This window comes from Schistocerca cancellata, chromosome 9 (assembly GCF_023864275.1).
Source record: "Schistocerca cancellata isolate TAMUIC-IGC-003103 chromosome 9, iqSchCanc2.1, whole genome shotgun sequence".
In the NCBI taxonomy this organism is placed as follows: Eukaryota; Metazoa; Arthropoda; class Insecta; order Orthoptera; family Acrididae; genus Schistocerca; species Schistocerca cancellata.
In genome coordinates this window covers 95,076,522-95,079,254 of record NC_064634.1, presented here as the reverse complement: position 1 = coordinate 95,079,254, position 2,733 = coordinate 95,076,522, and the positions used below count along the sequence as shown (strand labels likewise).

The 2,733-nt window shown below is 42.3% G+C and overlaps 1 pseudogene; it reads left to right on the top strand.

Annotated features, from left to right (window-relative positions):
* The first annotated feature begins 2,261 nt into the window (after window positions 1–2,261).
* LOC126102142 (5S ribosomal RNA) lies at window positions 2,262–2,379 on the top strand (annotated as a pseudogene).
* Window positions 2,380–2,733: the final 354 nt, after the last annotated feature.

Here is a 2,733-nt window from a genome sequence, read left to right as displayed (position 1 = left end):
GACGGCAGGAAAACCGTGGCAAAAAAAAAAATTGTTCAAATGGCTCTGAGCACTATGGGACTTAACATCTGTGGTCATCAGTCCCCTATAACTTAGAACTACTTAAACCTAACTAACCTAAGAGCATCACACACATCCACGCCCGAGGCAGGATTCGAACCTGCTACCGTAGAGGTCGCGCGGTTCCAGACCGGCCGGCCAAAACCGTGGCTTGGTGATATGAGTCCCGATTTCAGTTGGTAAGAGCTGATGCTAGCCATGAACCGAAGTTGTCAATATGGCTCTGTGCAAGCTGTTGGTGGCTCCATAATGGTGTGGGCTGTGTTTACATGGAATGGACTGGGTCCTTATAACACTTCCACCTGCTACTATTGTACCATAAGCGCAATGCTAGAAACAGGTTGTGACATAAAACTATTTTGTAAAAGCAACTATGGCACAAAGCAACAGAGCAGTGTTACCCTCTGAGAGGAATTTTGTTATGTTGACCGTGTTGTTCCTAACGGAGGTGGCTTATTACGTAAATATTTGAATAGTAACAAACAAAATTTTGCCTAGCTATATTGTTTATAGAATAAGGGAAACGGTCGCCAGCCTAATTAGGCAAGAGAAAGATTACCGTTCTCGTTTAAGAAAGTAGGTATAACTATAACGGACAAACACAACCTAGACTTAGCCACACGCGAGTGCAATGAACTCTGACACACATATGTTTTAAGATTGAAGCTAACAACTGGAGCAGCACAGACTATTTGCAAAATTATAAGAGATACCGAAACACCCTATTACTTTCAGGCTTACATAAAGTGAATGGTCTTTATAACATTACTATTAACATGCACTCCTAATACGCAAGATACACAAACACTTAGCAAACATGAATATATAATGTTTCACAACTGCAGCTTTCTCACTTTCACTACAGAGAAACACAATACTGACCAAACTACAAGAAACTGACTCACCTTTTAGAACTTACTACAGACAATAATGTGATCATTTGCCTTATAAGCCTCAGTCTTAATAACTTTTAATATTGAAGTTAGCAACAGCACTTTAAATAGCAGTTTTAATAGGAAAATTGTTTTGAGCAAATAACATTTACTTTAACTCACTCTATTGCCACATTAACCTTAACTTTCTTTTTACTAAGTTCAAGAGGCATTAATTAGCAGAACTCTAGGCTTTAATTTCTTTTAGTAAGGACACTCGGATATCACTTTAACTCAAACGGAGAGGAACCTGAAAGGTGTTATGATGAGGAGAAAAATCAAGGTAGGTACATAAATTCAGATACAAATTACCTTATATTTCAGCACATTAGCACGTCCATTAAGCTGATCCTTCACTGTACATCATTATAGTATTACGTTGCAATGATTGCGCAATGTGGTGGCAACTGCATGTTGGTAGCTGGAATTGTAGGCAGAATTGCTGGACTCTGTCATTTCTTGGTGGCGATGATAGATACAAACTCCAGAATAGTTCCAGCTACTTATCCATCCATCCGAGGCCTTGGAAAGAAGCAGGTAAAGCCTCTCTCGGAATCAGCACAATATGCATCTTTTACATGGCAGTGCACGGACTCGTAGTTCGTCCCCGACTGCTGGCTCGTCACCGACTGACTATCAGTTCCACCTTTTCCACCTAGGCCAACCACAATTTGCGCGCGCTACACAGTTCCGTTCCCGAGGGGAACCACTACACCTTTTACATACAGAATAACTAAGAGCCCTAAGTGAAGGTCAGCAGTTTACATAACAGCAAACACATTAAATAAAACAGAACATTTTCACATATTGACACTTCTACAAAGAATTATTCACACAAAATTACAATTATATACAGTAAGTTTTGTTCCCTCCAAATGGGACAAAGATTTTAAATTACAGATACACTACTTTGCATAGAATCAAATCAAGACACCAAAGTTTTTACAAAGAAAGGAGTATACAATTTTATGTTATCGATTTAATCACACATTTACAAATACTCAATGTTATAACATTAAATAAAACAAAAGCAAAATAGATCCATACAGCAGATGAGTTATGGTGTTACATCCTCTGGTGCAACTGAGCCGATCGTTGACTGGAAATGACTATGTTCGCCTACATGGAGACTATTTGCAGCCGTTCATGGACGTCATGTTCCCAAATAACTATGGAAACGATGGAGAATATTTAAGGATACCACATCATCGGACCACTATTGTTCGCGGTTGGCCTGACGAACATTCGGGGTGAATGATCTGACCACCCGCCAACGGCCTTGCCGCAGTGGTAACACCGGTTCCCGTCAGATCACCGAAGTTAAGCGCTGTTGGGCTGGACTAGCACTTGGATGGGTGACCATCCGGTCTGCCGAGCGCTGTTGGCAAGCGGTGTGCACTCAGCCCCTGTGAGGCAAAACTGAGGAGCTACTTGATTTAGAAGTAGAGGCTCCGGTCTCGCAAACTGACATGCGGCGGGAGAGCGGTTTGCTGGCCACATGCCCCTCCATATCCGCATCCAGTGACGCCTGTGGTCTGAGGAAGACACGGCGGCCGGTCGGTACCGTTGGGCCTTCATGGCCTGTTAGGACGGAGTTTCGTAGATTTTCGTTTCGATCTGACCACCCAGATCGCTCGCTATGAATCCCAACGAATATTTATGGGATCTAATCGAGAGATTAGTTCGTGTATGCAGTACTACACCGACAACACTCCCGCTTGCAACGGCAACACTCTCTCAA